Source organism: Marmota flaviventris, chromosome 7 (genome assembly GCF_047511675.1).
Source record: "Marmota flaviventris isolate mMarFla1 chromosome 7, mMarFla1.hap1, whole genome shotgun sequence".
NCBI classification, from domain to species: domain Eukaryota; kingdom Metazoa; phylum Chordata; class Mammalia; order Rodentia; family Sciuridae; genus Marmota; species Marmota flaviventris.
In genome coordinates, this window is record NC_092504.1 from 111,852,893 (window position 1) to 111,871,794 (window position 18,902).

Genomic DNA, 18,902 nt, shown 5'->3' on the forward strand with positions numbered 1-18,902 from the left:
TAATGTGTCCTTGGCTACTCCACCCAGCCCTTCCCCCCTTCAGCTCACCCATTTTCCACCTTTTCACCACTCTACCGAGCATTCCTGGGCCTATTCACCTCCATACTAGGAGAAAGATAAGGGGGAAAAGCAGGAGAACAAAGGAATCCTAGGACATATGAAAAGGGCAGAACACCTCATTTCTTGGGATACCATGATACCAACTATGGTCCCGTTCTCGGGAGAAGTCTGTTACCCCTTTTTATTTTTATTTTATTTTTGTAGACTAGTTTTCATTTATTCAGTCAATTGTGCGTAGCTGTCTCAACTGAGACAGATACATTTACATAACTGGCTGTGCTTGAGACTTCTTTGCGAGCAGCTGGAGATCTGAAATTGCACTTGACAATCATCTCCTTTTCCTGCTGTACAGAGATGCTCTGTACCACGTGCTTCTCTACCCAGTTTATGACGTGCTCCTGTTCCTTTGGATGCATCATATTCTGCACAGAGATATGATAATCCAGGTGATTCTTTACCTCCTTGTATACTTTATGTAGCCATTCCTGGTAAGTAACCTCCAAGGCCATAGCAATGTTATTCCTCTGGACATCAAAAAGATAGTGGCGCTTCTGAACCAGTGCCTGCAGTGACTTCTCCAACTCAATTGCATCCTGGATTTGTTTGATGGAAGTCTGCTTCACCTCTTCTAGTGGGGCAATTTTTTGCTCATCAATAAATTCTCCAATAGAGGCACCATATATTTTAATTACATAGATGAGTAAACCCACTATTGATATGGCAGAGAAGGTCTCTGGGGTAATCACATATATTTCTTTGGATAGAAAATACAAGATAAGACCAGTTCCAAGCATGTAGGGTCCTATTACACCAGTTTTAGGATAAAGAAACTGGAAGAATTCCTCAGGGATCAGCCCAGGAAGAACTTTTCCTCCATATTCAGGAAGAGGTGGCTGCCTTGTATGAAAGATCCTTGTTGCCCGCAATACCCCTGGTCCTAGGACTACTGCATTCTTGAGACGGGGCTGCTTTGGCGGCAGCAGAAAGTACCACCCAGGGGAGCATGGTCAGCAAATGTCCCTGTGACCCCAACCAGACTGTTATCCCTTTTTAAATAAACCCTGCTTTATATGCTTGCCTCGGCGTGCTTCTCTAATGTTCAAACATGTGGGGAAGCAAGACTGTCACGGATAACCAGCAGTATGATAATCCTGCATCCTGATCCCTTCAGGAAAAGGAAGTTTCAGCAGAGAATTTCAACAAGCTCTTTTCTCTTCGTGTCCCTACTCACATTTGTGTTCACCCTCTCCATCTTGCCTTGCTTCCTATTGCTGTGGATAAACTCTATGTACTCCTGATTAAGACCACCACTTCCTGGGCTGGGGCAGTAGCTCAGTGGCAGAGCGCTTGCCTAGCATGTGTGAAGCACTGGGTTCAATCCTTAGCACTACATAAAAATAAATAAATAAAATAATTAAAAAAAAAAACACTTCCACGTCTGCACTGGATTTCATCAAAGACATTGCTTCAAAAAGTCTCCCTTTTCCCTTGCATCTTCACGTTTTCTTTCTCTTTCCAATGACATAAAAATATGCCTTTGTTACAGGAAGCCATCCATGAATTACATTTGTATCTTCTCTCGGTATGGTAGCCAGGGAGATTTAGGTTTGGCACTGCAAACAATCCGAGGCTCTCCCTCTGCAATAGATTGCCCAACAAACGTGACCTTTATTTATCTCCGCTCTGCTAGAAAGATCCCTCCTAGTGTTGTAGGGACAAACGAGGCAAGGCACCGAAGATAGCAGGAAACAGTTTTATTTGGCTGCAGCCAGGTTCAGAGGGTAGAGCCTTTGCTGTAATCAATCAATCCCCTGAACCCCGAGTTCAGGGAGTTTCAGAGTTTTATACCCAGCATGTAAGGGGAGGGGCTCAGAAGTTCACAGTCTGCAGAAGCTCACATAAAAGCAGCTTTTTCTTTCACTGTTCTGGGCATGTTAACTCTTCAAGGACAACACCTGAGAAGGGGAGAGCTGCTTCTCCCCTTTCTTTCCTCCCCTGCCAGCTGTTACCATGGAGCCCATTGTAACTTATCTTAAAGATGTAGACATCTCTGTGAAGTCCCAGCTCAAGGCCAGAGGCCTTGTTTGCACATTTCTTCAAAGTATTATACTGGATACGTTTGTGAAAAACTAGTAAGGGGGTGTCCAGCACCTGGAGTGCTGGTATCTTCTCGGCCAGTGGCCAAGTAAACAGGGTGACACGAAAATAGGAAGTTTATCTACAATGGACTCTTTTGCTGACAGTCCTAAACTCAGCCATGGTGAAGAGGGCTTTTCTGTGGAGAAAGGGGTGCCACTTCACTAGTAGCTCTGGAGATGGGCATAACCCGTTGGGAACTGGACAGCCCAACTTTAACCTTTTTTGGAGAAGAACATTCTATGGAAAGTCTTTGATGTTTCCCAATACAAATAAGCAGGGGCAGGCTCCATTTTGTCAGAGTCTAGAAGCTCTAATCGGTTTGCCCACCCTGACCCTGCTTTTGGAACTATTTTCTGTGTTCTGTGGGGTTTTTTTTGTTTGTTTGTTTTGCCATTCTATTTTTTTTTTTAGCTTTTATTTCTTAGCCAGCCCATTCCACCAAGGGGAACCCCATTTCACCTCTTGCGTGGGACACGGGCAAGACGTTATCATTGCAAATTGGTGCAACCACTATTTAAAACAGTATGGAGATTCCTCAGAAAACTTGGAATGGAACAACCATTTGACCCAGCTATCCCACTCCTCACTCTTTACCCAAAGGACTTAAAATCAGCATACTACGGTGATGCAGCCGCATCAATGTTTATAGCAGCTCAATTCACAATAGCCAAACTATGGAACCAACCTAGATACCCCTCAGTGGATGAATGGATAAAGAAAATGTAGCACATATACACAATGGAATATTACTCAGCTTTAAAGAAGAATAAAATTATGGTATTTGCTGGTAAATGGATGGAACTAGAGCATATCATGCTAAGTGAAATAAGTCAATTCTCAAAAACTAAAGGCCGAACATTTTCTCTGATAAGCGATTTTCTCCATAATTGGAGGGTGGGGGGAGAATGGAGGAACTTTTGATTGGGCAAAGGGGAGGGAGGGGAAGGGTGGAGGAACAGGGTCAGGAAAGATGGTGTAATGAGATGAACATGTATGAGTGCGCATATGGTGTGACTCTACATTGTGTACAACCAGAGAAATGAAGTTGTGCTCCATTTGTGTGCAATGAATTTCAATGCATTCTGCTGTCATATATACCTAGTTAGAACAAATAAAGAAAGGAAAAACAAATATGCCTTTATTTCTCCTATCTAAAACCAAACAACAGCAACAGCAAAAACATTCAAGCTTCCTTCTGTTCCAGCTATCACTTTATCTCTCTACTCCTGTTTAATAACAAAGGCCTGTAAAGAGAGATCTATATTTATTTTAATTTAGCTTTTGTTTTCTTATTCATTCTCTCCTTTCCCCTTTCTCTCTTTTGAGGGGGAGCAGTAACAAAACAAAACAAAAACAAACAAACAAACAAGACCCAGAGGCACTTTACTACTGGCTGAGTTGCATTATTTTTTATTTTGAGATAGGGTCTTGTTAAGTTGTTGAGGCTATCCTGCAACTTGCAATCCTCCCATCTCAGCCTCCCAGTAGCTGGGATTAAAGGAGTGTGACACTATGCCTGATCCTCTCTTTTGCTAAAAAAAAAGTTATTTTTGAAAAATTTCAAGCATAAACAAAGGTAGAGACATTGTTTTTTTGTTTGTTTGTTTTTGCAGTGCTAGGGATAGAAACTAGAGCTTTTTGCATGCTAGGCAACCGCACTAACACTGAGTTACATCTCCAACCCTAGAGAGACTCTATAATGAGCCTCATTTTATCATTACCCAGTTTCAACAATTAAAATATTTTCGAAGTGTTATTTCATTCCCCCTCCTTCCCTGAATTTTCTGGAATATTTTAAAGCAAATCCCGAACACCACATAATTTTACCTATAAACACTCCAGTACACAGATAATGTAACAGATAATGACTTTTAAAATGCCAACCACAATACCAATATCATTTCTAACAAATCTAAATGCAGAACTAGGGTTTAAATTTCCTGGATTATCCCAAAAACTTCTCCCCATTGTAGATTTGCTCAAATCAGACTTGAAGCAATTATATTTAGCTGATGTCTCTGAAGTCTTTTTTCATCTCTAACAGCTTCCCTCCACCTTTTTCACGCCGTTTATATGTTTAAAAAACAAAGCAGGGATGGGAGTGTGGCTCAATGGTAGAGATCCTGCTTAGCATGCACAAGGGCCAGGGTTTCATCCCAGCCCCCTTAAAGTACCCACAATGTGGCCATTTATCCCCTATTGATTACTATCATCTTGATTTAATCTCCTGTTATCTCTGGCTTCTTACCATAGTCTCTTAACTGATCCTCTCGTCACTCCTTAATTTTTATTATAGTGGTAGACTGTTTTTCCCCCCTACAGGTATTAACATCTTATTCATTGGACAAATATGCATGTAGAGAAAGCAAGATAGTGAGGTGGGAGCAGATCTGTGTGACCATCTGTAGAAACTAGAAACAAAGGGTAGAGATGAACAGATACTGCTTGTATAAGACTTCAGAGGAGTGCATGACATTAGTCTCTTAGTTATATATTTTGCTTAGAATATTTATGGATCCATTAACTCATTCATTAATTCAACAAACTTATGGGGTGAATGTGTCTGACATTAAACTCTGAGAAAGTAGCTGTATTTAAGATAATTTCTTTGCCCAGTACATAGCTAATGAGAAGTGCTGGGTGGTGAACAAGGGCTGGGGTTGTGGCTCAGTGGTAAAGTGCTTGCTTAGCATGTGTGAGGCACTGGTATTTGATTCTCAGCAGCAAATACAGATAAAATAAAGGTCCACTGACAACTAAAAAGATATTTTAAAAAATAGTGAACAAATAAAGTACTTGTACGTGCTATTAAGGAGACAAACAAGATAAATAAAATCAATTAAAAATAGTCTTGCTAGTCCTTTTGTTTTTGGCATAAAAAGCTGATTAAGAGTAATGGTCTAATTGTCTTGTTTATTTATTTATCTACTTATTTATATTCTGTCTCCTTTTGCACTGGAAGAGCCACAGAACTAGGGACCTAGTTTCTTGTTTTCTGCTCTTTCTCAGTCTGAGGACACGGCATGATCATAGCAGAAATGTAGTGAGCATTTGTTTATGACATTTACCTGTGCAGGATTAGAGGATTCAGAAAGTGTTTTCTTTGTGTTTATATTGCACTTGTTTTTGAAATCCTTTCCATTTTTCAGCTGACACAATTAGAGAAGTAATGAAAACTCCATAATGTAATGACTCATGAGATCTAGAGTATGTGGTAGACCTAAGCACCTTGGGGTGTCTTAATTTCTAGATATGCTAGTTGTTTTCTTATTTAGTTGATCTATAAGCTGTTTTTTTAAAAATACTGATTAACACTTAAAATTATAAGACTATTGTTTTAAACAGTCATGAAGAATCAAGGCATTTAATTTCTTATTTAAATTCGTGTCCTATTCTTCACATCCCCCCCCTTTTTTTAAAGAGAGAGAGAGAGAGAGAGAGAGAGAGAGAGAGAAGTTTTTAATATTTATTTTTCAGTTTTCGGTGGACACAACATCTTTATTTTATTTTATATGGTGCTGAGGATCGAACCCAGCGCCCTGTGCATGCCAGGCGAGCGCGTTACTGCTTGAGCCACATCCCCAGCCCATCCCCACCCTTTTTTTTTTATTAGTGCCTTAAAGTTATACAAAATAGTGGGGCTCATTTTGATATGATCATACAAATATGGAATTTAATTTGCTCCATTTGTCTTTTAAAAATGTAGTTCACAATCAAATATAAATTAATAAATGAGTGAAAGGAAGTCCAGTAGAGCAGAGGAAGGAGAGTGAAAGAGAGGAGGAAAGATGAGAGGGAGAGGAGGAGGGATCATGAACTCTAATCGATTTCCATGCATGTATGAGCTTATTGGGATGAACCCAATTACTGTATATAACTAAAAAGTTCTAATAAAACAAATCAATGGAGCTGGGCCCATTGGTACATGCCTGTAATCCCAGCAGCTTGGTGGCTGAGGCAGGAGGATCAAGATTTCAAAGCCAGTCTCAGCAATGGTGAGGTGCTAAGCAACTCAGTGAGACCCTGTCTCTAAATAAAATACAAAATAGGGCTGGGGATGGGGCTCAGTGGTTGAGTGCCTCTGAGTTCAATCCCCAGTATCCTTCCCCCGCAAAAAAATAAATAAAACATAAAAAAAATCAATGGGTGATAAAAGAAAGAAAATCAAATAAAAATTCAAGGTGGTGTCATCTTGAAAATTGTAGCTAAAAATTTTTTTCTTTTAAATAAAAATGTAGTTCAGCCAGGCACAGTTGCACATGCCTAAAATCCCAGGAGGCAGAGGCAGGAGGATCACCAGTTCAAAGCCAGACTCAGCAACTTAGCAAGCCCCTAAGCAGTTTAGTGAAACTGTCTCAACAAAAAAAATAAAAAGGGCTGGGGATGTGACCCAGTGATTAAGTGTCCCTGGGCTCAATCCCTGGTACCTAAATAAATAAATAAAGTAGTTAATATCTGGTCATTCCTGTGCTCAAAATGCCCCAGTGATTTTCCCATTTCCTTAGAGTGAAAAATGAAGGCTTTGTAATGACTTAAGGACTGAGAGGCCCCTAAAGGTCCTACCCCATCCATACTTACTTCTGTGACATATCTCCCCCTTGCTTATTGTACCCCAGCTACACTGGCCTTCCTGCTGTTTCTATCACCTGCTTGCACTCTTCTGAACTTGGTGTTCTGCCTGAGCTCTTCTACCCCAAGTGTTGGCATAGGTCACTTCCTCACCTCCTTCAGGAAAGGTCTCTTTCCCTGTCACGAAAGGACTCTTTAAAATGGTATTTCCCTAGAACTGATTGTCAAAGGGCATAACATTTATGTTTTCGTACATGTTGCCAGAGTTCTTTCACCAATATCGTATGAACATGTACATTTCCTCATAGTTTCTCCTGCCCAATTAAAGTTATTAACTTTTGAATTTCTGACAGAGTGCAGTTGTGAAGTGCATTTCTTATGAAGGAGTTATAACATCAGCTTTTTTGATATATATATATATATATATATATATATATATATATATATATATATATTAATTTTAGATGGACATAGCATCTTTATTTTATTTATTTATTTTTTTTAATGTGGTCCTGAGGATGGAACCCAGTGCCTTACGCATGCAAGGCAAGCGCTCTACCACTGAGCTACAGCTCCAACCCATGGAACATTAGTTTAAGAGACATTTATATTTCCATTTCTGAGACTTGTTGCCTACTTTTCTAGGGATGCTGGTTTTTCTCTTATTTATTTGTAGAAACTCTTTGTCCATTAGGCAAATGAACCTTTGGTCTGTGATAGGATTTGGAATGAATTTTTTTACATGCATATGTTTTATCTATCTGGAATTCATTTTTGTACAGATGCAAAGTATACTTCTGAATTTGTTTTTTTCAAGATGGTTAATCATTTGTCCGACCACCATTTATTAAATGCTTCATGTTTTCTCCATTGGTGTGAAATGCTCCCTAGGAGATCCTTAGGCAGAATTTAATGGATGGGAGCTGTAGTTGAGGTAACAGTGTGTTTTCTTCATGAAACCTGTCCTGACAGACTTCAAGCATGCCACTGAGAGCTACAAACAAGTCAAACCTGTAACATGCTGAAAGCCCACACCCAGTAAATACATGTATAATGTCTCCAAATTGTAGCTTAAGGTGTTGTGAGCACATGATTCTTATATAGTTAGTTCCTCCATCCCACATACATTCTCTCCAATAATGTCAAAGGGTGGCAGGGAATAGCCACATGGTTTCTGGTGGTTTTGTTTTGCAAACTGACTCCATTTATACTCAAAGAAGCTTAATATTTCACTCTGAGCTAGACATAAAAAAGATTTTAAGCCTGCTATTGTGACTTTAGCATTCTTGGCCTATTTAAGTTGGTATAGACATCTTTATGTACTCAACTAGCTCTGAAACTGAGCCACTGAGTGTGGATAATGAGGGCTCAAGCTTTGGACATGGGATGAAATTTTCAGAATTGACAATCGTGAGACCATTAAAGGCAATTCACTTGGCATCTATTAACTTAGTCACTTTTAGTTTAATCTAGGACAAACATCTATTGTTCAATGATAATCATACTGATAATGATGATACTAAGATACTGTAAAATCCTACTAAACTTTTTGAGCACAATTCTGAATCATCAAAAATAATCTTGAGAAATAAAATTTAAGGGGGCTGAGGTTGTGGCTCAGTAGTAGAGCACTTGCCTAGTATATGTTGAGGCACTGGGTTCTATTCTCAGCACGAAATATAAATAAATGAATAAAATAAAGGTCCATCAACAACTAAAAGAAATTAAAAAAAAAGAAATACAATTTTAGTGTTAAGATTTGGGGGCTGTATTGTTTAGTGGGAATATTTACTGATTAGGGGTTTTGTTCAAGATGTAGACAGAGTAAAATTAATCTTGATTCTTCCATTTTTTTTTAAATTTGAATGACTCAAAGCAAGTTACCTAATCTCCATAAACTTTAATTTTCTCACATGTAAAATGATCATAATACTGTTATAAGGATTAGTGAAAAAAATCTATTTAAAGTACAAGTACTGAGGCACTTCCCCATCTGATTGGCAGAGATTGAAAAGGTTAAAAATACATTTGTTGGTGAGAGTTTGGTGGAACCAGACACTCTTGTACATTGCTTGGGGGATATAAATTAGTACAACCATCACATAGAAGAGCTGAGCAATAACTATTAAAATTAAATTAAAAATGTATAGGGATTGGGGTTGTGGCTCAGTGGTGGAGTGCTCGCCTCGCACATGCAGGGCTCTGGGTTCGATACTCAGCACCAAATAAACATAAATAAAATAAAGGCATTGTGTCCAACTACAACTAAAAAAAATATTTTTAAAAATGCAGATATAAGTGAGTAAATTTATAACTGTATGTGGATATTATTGCAGTAGTTTATAATAGAAAAGGAGTGAAAACAATCTAAACCTCCATCTATAAGGAGCTGTTTTAATGGACTGACAATCAAATACCATGCTTAAAAAGGAATGAGAAGCTGGGCTTGGTGGTTCATGTCTGTAATCCCAGAGGCTCAGGAGGCTGAGACAGGTGATCCCAAGTTCAAAGCCAGCCAAGTGAGGTGCTAAGCAACACTGTCTCTAAATAAAATACAAAATAGAGTTGGGGATGTGGCTCAGTGGTCGAGTGCCCCTGGGTTAAATTCCTTGTACCAAAGGGGAAAAAAAGAAGAAGAAGAAGAAGAAGGAATGAGAAAACTTTTTATATTATGGTAAGGGATATTGCCAAGATATATATATATATTTTTTTTAATACTTTTTAGTTATCAATGGATCTTTTTTATTTTATTTTATTTATTCATATGTGGTGCTGAGGATTGAACCCAGGGCCTCGCACATGCCAGGCAAGCGCTCTACCACTGAGCCACAACTCCAGCCCCAAGATATATTGTTAATCAGAAAAATCAAAGTGTAGAACAGCATAAAAATGGAGTGGAGAGTAAATAATACATGCAGAGTTTGTCTTCTGTAGTGCTGGGGATTGAACCCAGGGCCCTGCACATGCTAGGCAAGCACTCTGCCACTGAGCTACACACCCAGTCCAAGAATATGTGTGTGTGTGTGTGTGTGTGTGTGTACAAATGCATTTGCTTGCATACTCACAGAAATGCTCAAGAAAATCTCCTAAGAAGAGAGTAGCATTGATTTTCTCCAACTATGGAATTTGGTGTCTGATTAGCTAGGAAACTTTTCACTATGTATTCCTTTTCATCATTTGATTGTGTTTTGTGAATGTGTTTACTTAAAAAAAATAAAATGAATATAAAACATGTAGAACACTCATGACAGAGTAAACCTGCATAAAATATTAGCGCTTAAGATTTTAACTTAATGATGTAAAGATGATCTTTCACTATAATAAAGATGTCCAGATAATTTTCTATTTAGCTGTTTAAAATTTAAACAATAACTTTTTATACCCTATAAGTAATTTTAAACAATTAAATTGGTTTTGTAAATTACAAAGACATTTCCTTTTGTCCATGAAGTTCTACAATTTGGGCCTTTATTGTTTATATTTCTAGTAAGGCTATTAAAGCATTTAATAATTTTTAAAGATCTATTTATGTAAAGAACATGACTAGAAGGAAAAGTTTTCCTATACAAATAAGGACTTTTCATGATTTAATCTTTGACTTGGAAGACAATAAGTATCATTTAACCCTTTTTCAGGTATGACTAAATTTTGAAGAGGAAATGAAAATACTGAACCTACTTGTTTATAGTTCTGAGTTTTGAGAAAATTTGGATGAATTGAAAACAAATGGAGGGGCTGGAGATGTGGCTCAAGCAGTAGCGCACTCGCCTGGCATGCGTGCAGCCCAGGTTCGATCCTCAGCGCCACATACAAATAAAGATGTTGTGTCCACCGAAAACTAAAAAAAAATACATATTAAAATTCTCTCTCTCTCTCTCTTAAAAAAAAGAAAAAGAAAACAAATGGAGAATTCTTTTTCCATTTGACTTACATATATTTAGACTGTGAGCAGTTCCTCATCCCAGTAAACAGCCTCACCATCCATTCAATTGCAAATTCGAGGAAGCCAGGTGCTATCCTTTAATCCCTTCTTCTTTGTCACAGCCCTTATCCAATCCCTCACCTGGTACTGTTGATTTTATCTGTATATTCCTTTCTCATCCATCCATTTTTACTTATCTTTACAAACACCACCTTAGTCCAAATTTGGTCATCTCTCATCACTACTAACTCACTCACTGTCCTCCTTACATTCATTTTGGCTCCCCTCATGTCGTCCTCCATGCTAGATTCAGAAACATTCTTCAAAAACATGAATTTGAGGACTGGAGATGTAGCTCAGAGGTAGAGCACTCACCTTGCATTTTAAAGGCCCTGAGTTCAATTTCCAGAACTTCAAATAAATAAAAAATGCAAACCTCTTCATTATCAACCCTGCTGAACTTATTGTTGCTTTTGGCAGAAAATCCTAAATCACAAAAAGTCCTGTCAATCAATAAAACCCAACAGACCCTCTTTATTTAAACTTTCACTACACACAATCTTATATCAGAGACACCAAGATCTGTTGTTTACAAATCTTTCTTTTAGTTTCCATCTCTGCCCAGAATTAAGGAAGTTCATGGAGATACCAAAAGATTGACATAAATTCTTTCTTTATTTGTTCTAATTTGTTATGCATGACAGCAGAATGAATTTTGATTCATATTACACAAATGGAGCACAATTTTTCATTTCTCTGGTTGTACACAAAGTAGAGTCACACCATTCATGCCTTTTTAGAAAAAATATTTTTTTTTAGTTGTAGGTGAACACAATATCTTTACTTCATTTTTATGTGGTGCTAAGGATCGAACCCAGGGCCTCACATGTGCTAGGCAAGCACTCTACCATTGAGCCACAACCCCAGCCCTCATTCATGTCTTTACACATGTACCTAGGGTAATGATGTCCATTTAATTCCATCATCTTTCCTATCCCCATACCCCCTCCCCTCCTCTACCTCCCCTTTGCCCTATCCAAAGTTGACTGACATCAAATGATTAGAAAGAAACTTTATTATTGTTTTTATTTTCTACAGAAGAATGTGCTATTTTTCTCTGTTCACATTCTATAGATATAAAATATCTTATAAAAGGTATAAAAACCTGATCCATTTTATCATGTCAGATCAAAGCCAAAATGTAGAGCAAGTCTATAATGTTAATGACAGAAGGAGTTCAAGTTCAAGATTCTCTCTCTCTCTCTCTCTCTCTCTATATATATATATATATATATATATATATAGACTTTTTTTTTTTTTTTTACAAATACTTAGACCTATAAAGATTGTTTGATATTGGAGGGGAGGGTGACTCAGCATAAGTACTTGCCTAGCATGTGTGAGGCCCTGGGTTCCATCCCTAGCAGTTAAAAACAAAAACAAACAAACAAACAAACAAAAACAACATACATTGTTAGATTATATCTTTATGGTAAATTGACTTTGGAATCATTTGGCAACTTAATTAACCTCTCTTACCCTTATTGGCCTGGTGAGTAAAATTGAATAACAAGGTTATCTACAATATAGAGTTGTTTGAGGACTAAATAAGCATGCTAAATAAGCATGCTCTGTGCACCTAGCACAGAGCCTGGCACATAGTAATGATCAATAATAGGTGCTAGTTTTGTTTGTGATAGTCACAAAATTATTTTTAAGGAAGTCTTTTTAGTTATTTATTTACTTTTTTCTTTTTTTGTACTAGAAATTGAGCCCAGGGGTGCTTTACCACTCACCTACATTTCCCAGCTCTTTTTAATTTTTTTTTTTTTTTTTTTTTGGTGCTGGGGATTGAACCCAGGGTCTTATACATGTGATACAAGCACTCTACCAACTAAACTATATCCCCAGCCCTCTTTTTAATTTTTATTTTGAGACAGGGTCCCGCTAAATTGCCCAGGCTGGCCTGGAACTCATAATCCTCCTGCCTTATTATCCTTCTGAGTTGCTGGGATTACAGGTCTGTGCTACCATGCCTGGTTTAATGTAACCTTTTTGTTTTCCTTTGGGGGAAAGAAATACTGAGAATTTGAAGGAGTCTATCAATAGTTTCGTTTGTCAGATGAGGGTAAATAAATACTTTGCAACTGAAAACAGTTTAAATCAGTCTAATACTCCGTGGAAAAGAAAATAATTTTATTACTCCTCAGAAAAATTTTTACTATTGTTCTGTATTACACAAGCCCTGTCTTTCTGGTGCTATTGTAAACTGATAATCAATATCTTTGTGTTTGTTTGTTTTTGTCATGTGGTTTTCAGCTGCTAGAACAATCTCGGCATATTGAGAATATTCAGGCACAAAGTTTGGGGCACCATTCTGAATGTGGGATCGTTTCTGCTAGTGCCATAGACTTTGCTGTCCCCTGGTGGCATCTGCTGTCTTTCATTGGTTCAATGTTCCTGGTCAGAAACCCTACAAGTATACTTATAGATTGGCAGAGCCTAAGAGCTATTCTTCCATTCTGATCGGTAAATTTTTTCTCTTTTGGAAGCAACACTCTGTATGGCTCAGAGCTGGGATCCATGGTAAGGAAGCTCTCCCACAAGTAATTACCTCAACACCAAGTATTCCTCTGGGAGCAGAATATTTTGTCTCTTTAAAGACTCACTTGTTAGCTAGGTGTAATGGTGCACATGTGTAATTGTAGCCACTTGGGAGGCTGAGGCAGGAGGATTGCAAGTTCAAGATAGCCTCAGCAATTTAGAGAGATTCTCAGCAATTTAGTGAGATTGTCTCATTAAAAAAAAAAATACTGGGGATGTAACTCAGTGATAAAGTGGCCCTGGGTTCAACCCCCAGTATGGATTAAAAAAAAAAAAAAGAGTTACATATTAATCTCTTCTTGAATTTCTAATTTTGCAGCAGAGCTTGATGCTACAAATAGGATCCTGGAATTTTTTTCCCCAACTATGGTGTCCTTCCTAACTTATTTCCCTTGACATAGGACTTGGGCACCACTTTGTGTTTGTCTGGTGTCCTGATAAGGATTCAGTGGTCCACAACCTTTGCCCATGTAAAGGCAAACAACTCAGATGTGTGTGAAATACAACTTTATCTGTAATTCACTTATATTCAATTTTGAATTGCTGTTCTGAAGGATTGGTAATGTAATTGTTGTCAGTTTCTGGTATCCCTCCTTACCCTTACTGAGATTGGATCTTAATTTGAAATGGTCTGACATGGTGGCAAGTTTTTAGGTTGGTATGCTGTGGTTCTCAATGTCATTTGTCTACACAGGCATCCAATGAGAAATCCGTTCTCTTACCTCAGTTCTCAGAGGCCTCTGCTGACTTCAGAGTTCCCTTCTGCAAGCTCTCTTTAAATCTAGAGATTGTCTTTCCTTTTCCATGCCCACCTAGATGTATAGGGATATTGGGAGCCTGTCTAGTTCCTTTCTACCTACTCCTACATGTTTTTTTCTCTCAGGTCTGTCGTTATTCTGGAGGCTGTTTAGGTATCAGGGTACATGTTTCCTCTGCTCCTGGATCTTAAAAAACTCAACTATTAAGGTTTTCAGGGATGTGATCAGGGGACTAGGCAACACTCCCGACTCTGGGAAGAGGAAATCTGCTTTGTCCTTGCTTTCCCTCTTACTCTCCTCTCTCTGCCATTTATGATCCTCTCATTCTTCAGCACAGGAGATGGGGTTTGTTTCTTTGACTTAGTTTTATTTTCTTCTGAAAGTGGAAAGCCATGGTCTTACAAAAGATGTTTTGTTCAAATCTTTTGGTGTGTCAATAATTATTCTCTGTTTCTGTCAAGCCACGTCTTCTGCAAAACCAGAAAGAGATTCCTTTTTATCCCTCTCCTTTCTTTGCCATTACATCTTTCTCTTAAAACAATAATCATAGAATACTTAGCTGCTTGGAGTGAAGTGATGGTCAATAAGAATTGAGAGAATATTGGGCAAGCTAGGTCTGATGGCATGTTTCTATACTACCAGTTACTTGGGAGGTGGAGGCATGAGAATCTTTTTAGCAATTCTGGAGTTCAAGGCCAGCCTGGGCAACATACTGAGACCCAAGTCTCAAAAGCAAAATGAAACAAAATATGGGGGTTATGTCTTAATATTATCTATACTTATGAGAAAGAGACTAATAACAATAATTATTAAAAGTCTCTCAGCATCCCTGTTCCATCCAAGTGAAACCAGGTCCTTAACCCTAAGAAATAGTGCATGTTCTTGGCTCTTTTGCTGTTCCTTGTGAAGGTAAAATGTCAGAACTTACAATCCCCCATCAAAATAAGCAATCTGTCAGTAGAGAATGTTGTCTACTAAAAGGTTTTTCTTTTCACCAGAAGTTCAGTTTGTTCGTTTGGTTTTTACTGTACTAGGGATTGAACTCAGGGATACTTAACCAGTGAGCTATATCCCCAGCCCTTTTTAGTTTTCATTTTGAGACAAGGTCTCGATAAGGTGCTCAGGCTGGCTTGGAACTCGTAATCCTCTTGATGCTCAGGCTGGCTTGGAACTCGTAATCCTCTTGTCTCAACCTCCAAAGTTGCTGGGATTACAGGTGTATGCCACTGAGTCTGGCAAAATCCAGTTTTGAGTGGTTTTGGGAGGTATGATTTTTTCATTTGATTTGGTTCTAGGAATATGACAGTTTATATAAAGCTGTTACTTGACTGTGAAAAATCTAGGCACAACGAGAGAGTAACATTCGAATTAGTCTTTTTGCAAGTAGAAACCTATGTAACAGAAAGAATCACATTATCTTTTTTTTCCAAGAGTGTGGCAGCATCCTCAAAGCACCTTGGCAGTGTTAACTTCTATCTTGAAATATGTTGAAATTAGTAATAATTAGAATATAATCAACCAGAGATATGAAAAATTGTGCTCTATATGTATAATAAGAATTGTAATGCATTCTGCTTTCATATATAAATAAAAAATAATTACAATAAAGTATTAACTATTCAAGTTTAACAATAGTTATTTACACTTATTGAGTCTTACTATGTATCAGGTACTAAAATGCCTCAATTTAATCATTATAGCAATCTTAAAAGAGGTATATATTTTTTATCCTAAGTTTTAGATGACACAAGTGAGACATAGTTTAAGTAATTTGTACTTATCAAAACTCACATGCTAATATCTATTAGAATTTTATTTGAACTCCAGAACTCTGATGGCAGAGTAAAAGTGCTTAATTAATAAGAGTACACATCATATAATGATTAGGAGGACAATGGCATAAAAGTGACTATTTTAGCAATGATAATCTAAAAACTGATTGTTAAGCTAGTAGATCAGAATAATAATTATTATTTTTTTGGTACCTGGGATTGAATTTAGAGGTACTTGACCACTAAGCCACATCCCCAGCCCTATTTTGTATTTTATTTAAGAGACAAGGTCTCACTGAGTTGCTTAGCAATTCACAGTTGCTAAGGCTGCTTTGAACTCCCTTTCTCAGTCTCCCAAGCCGCTAGGATTACAGGTGTGTGCCACCGCGCCCAGCAGGATAAAAATTTTAATGTGAGTTTATTATTATGTAATTCACTAGTTTGCAGCCCAGACATGAGACTAGGTTAGAGAAAGATTTGACTTTCCTGGTATCAAAGGACATTGAGCAGTCTGAAGTTCATGGTCTACTTTTCAGATAATATTTGTAAATAAACAAAATTCACAGGATTGCAAATAAATCAGTTATTTTGAAAGTTGTCAAAATATTAAAAAGCAAATTTGTGATATAACTTGCTTTTTACAATGTACTACATTAAATACAACCTAGCAGCAAGTGTAATTATTACTGTATTATGAAAATGCTGAATGATGTGTACAGTATCTTCAGAACCTCAGCAACTGATGTGAAATGAAAATAAATGTGATTACTGTTGGTTAAAAAAAAAGAATAAGAAATACAAATGGACAACAAATACATGAAAAAATGTTCAGCGTCCTTAACAATGAAGAAAATGCAAATCAAAACTGCACTGATATTTCACCCCCTCCAGTTAAAATGGCAATCATCAAGGATACAAACAAAAAAGGAACATTGTTACTGGGATGGCAAATTGGTACAACCACTTTGGAAAACAGCATGAAGATTCTTCAAAGACTAGCAACAGAACCATCACATGACTCAGCTGTCCTGTTCCTTGGTATCTATCCAAAATAACATAAATCAGCTTTTATAGTGATAATTTCATACCAATGTTTATAGCAGCACAATTCACAATATCAAGATATGGAACCAAGCTAGGTGCCTGTCAACAGTTGAATGGTATATAAAATATGGCATTTATATACAATGATTTTTTTTTTGTACTGGGGATTGAATTTAGGGGCACTCGACCACTGAGCCCCAGCCCCAGCCCTGTTTTTATTTTATTTAGAGACAGGGTTTCACTGAGTTGCTTAGTGCCAGGTTTCATTCTCGACTAAAACACTCAGGGGTCACTCCAGATAAACTGGGATAACTGGGCTGCGCAAAACAACCACACAAGAGACACAAATACCTTTTTCTTTGAGGTTGCTGTGATGGCTCCTCTGACCTTAAGGGTCCACAGGAAGAGAGACAGCAAGAGACCACATGCTGACCCCTTTTATTGAGGAGAAGCTATTCAAATGTGGCAAGGGGTCAGGTTTCCGGGGGCTGAGTCTAGCTTCATGATGTCTGCTGTCATCAGGTTGATTGACATCTAGGTAGGCCACACCCAAGGACACAGTAAGATAAGGGGACACACAAAAGGTGTTTCCATGGAACATTCTATCCCAAACAGAGCAAAGGGTTATATTACAAAGGAACAGGTGAGCATAGCTCCACCCGTGGGGCTGTAACAAGACACACCCATGCAGGAGACACCGTCCCAGGAACCCAAGAAGGGTGGGGAAAGCTCTGCCACATTTCTGTGAATGAGCGCCTCAGCACCCAGCCAGAGAGTGTGACTCAGTCACATGCAAGGTTGTTCTCCCACAGCTTAGCACTTTGCTTTTTGCTGAGGCTGGCTTTGAACTTGCAATTCTCCTGCCTCAGCCTTGGGAGCTGCTGGGATAATGGGCATGCACCACTGAGCCTGGCCACAATTGAGTTTTATTCATCCATAAAAAAGAAATTATGTCATTTGTTGGTAATGAATAGTGAACACCATGGTAAGTGAAATACACCAGAGCCAGGAAGCCATAAGTTGCAGGTTTTCTCTCATAATATGGAGGCTAAAGAGAAATAAAGAAAAGGAATAAAAAAAGGGATTCTGAGACCACACTTTCATATATATATAAAATCATAATGCACTAATTAAAAGATGAATGATAACAGAAGGGAGATCAGTAAGTAGAGCAATCAGGTCAGGGGAAGAAGGAAGGGGAGGGAAAGTGAATGTTCTGGGCAATGAGATTGATCAAATTATCTTATGTATGTTTGAATATGACATAATTAACCCCACTATTATGTATAATTATAATGCACCAATTACAAAAAACCCTCAAACTAAAATTTCACCCTGGTCCCTTGGTCTAGGGTGTAGTTCAGTGATAGGGTGCTTGATTAAAAAGTCATTTTTTGTCCCCCTCCTTTTAAAACATCAAGTTTAGTGCTTATATTCAGGGTATATTACATGCCACTTCAAGGTGAGAGTAGAAATCTGTTGCTTTTTTATAATTCTCATTTTTACATATCCTAAGATCAGGCAGCAAACAGGGCAGGAACCTTCATTTCACTGGATGGGAAGGGGGTAGTTCTGAGAGGTGAAAATGAGCTCTGATCTGTCCTTCCAAAAATCCACCCTAGCTGCTGCTATTCAAAGCTTGTGGCTTTTAAGACACTCTAAATGCTGCATTCAAATATCAACGGTTTTGTTTTCTCAGAAGAAAAAAAGGGTAAACATCTAAGGATAACTTATGCCTAAGCCCATTGAATCCAAATTGCTTAGCTCTAACAGAACTACAGGTCAAAGCATTTACACAGGTTATCTTCGTGGATGATCAAATTATAAAATTACAATAATACAGTTATTACAGGTTGGGTACCAGCCCGGCAGTCTGTTGGTCAGTATGTTAAGTGATTTATGTCTTTAATTCTCCAAATGACCTTAGGAAGTCAGCTTTTTTTTTTTAATATTTATTTTTTTAGTTGTAGTTGGACACAATACCTTTATTTTACTTATTTACTTTTATGTGGTTCTGAGGATCGAACCCCGCGC

At 37.9% G+C, this 18,902-nt stretch overlaps 1 pseudogene; it reads right to left on the reverse strand.

Moving 5' to 3' along the window:
- Positions 1–265: 265 nt before the first annotated feature.
- LOC114085379 (ATP synthase F(0) complex subunit B1, mitochondrial pseudogene) lies at positions 266–1,065 on the reverse strand (annotated as a pseudogene).
- Between the last annotated feature and the right edge of the window lie 17,837 nt (positions 1,066–18,902).